Source organism: Austrofundulus limnaeus, unplaced genomic scaffold (assembly GCF_001266775.1).
Source record: "Austrofundulus limnaeus strain Quisiro unplaced genomic scaffold, Austrofundulus_limnaeus-1.0 Scaffold261, whole genome shotgun sequence".
NCBI classification, from domain to species: domain Eukaryota; kingdom Metazoa; phylum Chordata; class Actinopteri; order Cyprinodontiformes; family Rivulidae; genus Austrofundulus; species Austrofundulus limnaeus.
In genome coordinates this window covers 510,383-511,546 of record NW_013952663.1, presented here as the reverse complement: position 1 = coordinate 511,546, position 1,164 = coordinate 510,383, and the positions used below count along the sequence as shown (strand labels likewise).

Below are 1,164 nucleotides of genomic sequence, written 5' to 3'. Positions count from 1 at the left end.
ATATCTAAGAATGACTGTTGTTAGCAAATCTTGTTCTGACTTTAATCATTTGCAGATGAACAGCATGTCATGAAAACCTAGGTCATTAAAGGTTGTCATGAATTACTTGCTTAAACATAAAAGTATTAGTTCCATTACAATGTTCAAACTAATTTTTGTTCAAACAGTGGTGGGCAGCACTAATCTAAAAATTAGTTCCACTAGCCCTAAAGCCCTAACTGACATATTTAGGTCCCCTAAAGCACTAATGCACTGAAAATTTAGCAAAAGCTAATTCTAAAGCACTAAAATAACACAATCTTCAACAGACAACATGAGTCACATATTGCCATGTTGGTCTCTTAAGACTTCTTATTGACATTCTACAGTCATATGTTATCAATATACGTATTTCTATATATTGTTTTTGTCATGTGTGTGTCTTCTTGAATGGGTGTTCTTAAAAGTAATTTCATTGTGCTCCGTACAATGACAATAAAGGCATCATCATCATCATCATCATCATCATCATCATCATTATACTGTCACCTGGTGGATAAGTGACACACATATGAACAAAATGAGTGACAGCTTTCACCCTCAGCTGTTAACATTAATCAATAAAGACCTCAGTTAGTGCTTCTAAATTTAGCCTATAAATCTAGAAACTGCTAATCCATCAATAAATTTTCAAATTAGTAAAAGCCCTAAAGCACTAATCAGGAAATTAGTCCCCCTTTTAGTGCTTTAGTGCTTTAGGGGAACTGTGCCCACTGGTTCTAAAGCTGATACTTTAACTTAAAAGGTAATTATTTTTATTAACTAACAATAGCTAATTTATAAACAATAAAAACAATTTAAAGTTACATTGCAACAGCAACAATAAAGATAAAAACATTTGTGTAAAATGTTGCCTTTGCCTCTAGAGGTAATAACATTGCATGTTTTTTAATTTCATGAGCTAATGATACAAAAATTATTTCAGTGTGTTCTGTGAGTTGCCAATAAAGTATTTACTCTTTAATTTCATAAGAACTATCACAATCAACCAATCATATTTATCTCACGAAACCTAGAAGTTTTCCTGGTTGTAAATTATGTTAACTGTTTCAACTTTATCTTGCGCATGAGCAGAATTTTAGTATTAGCAACTTTTGATCCCATGAACCCTCAAAGCAATAATAA

General features: G+C 31.9%; 1 protein-coding gene across 1 annotated transcript in view; it reads right to left on the bottom strand.

Annotated features, from left to right (window-relative positions):
• xrra1 (X-ray radiation resistance associated 1) overlaps positions 1 to 1,164 on the bottom strand; it is a 7,294-nt gene that overhangs the window by 5,865 nt on the left and 265 nt on the right. The window lies entirely within an intron of this gene.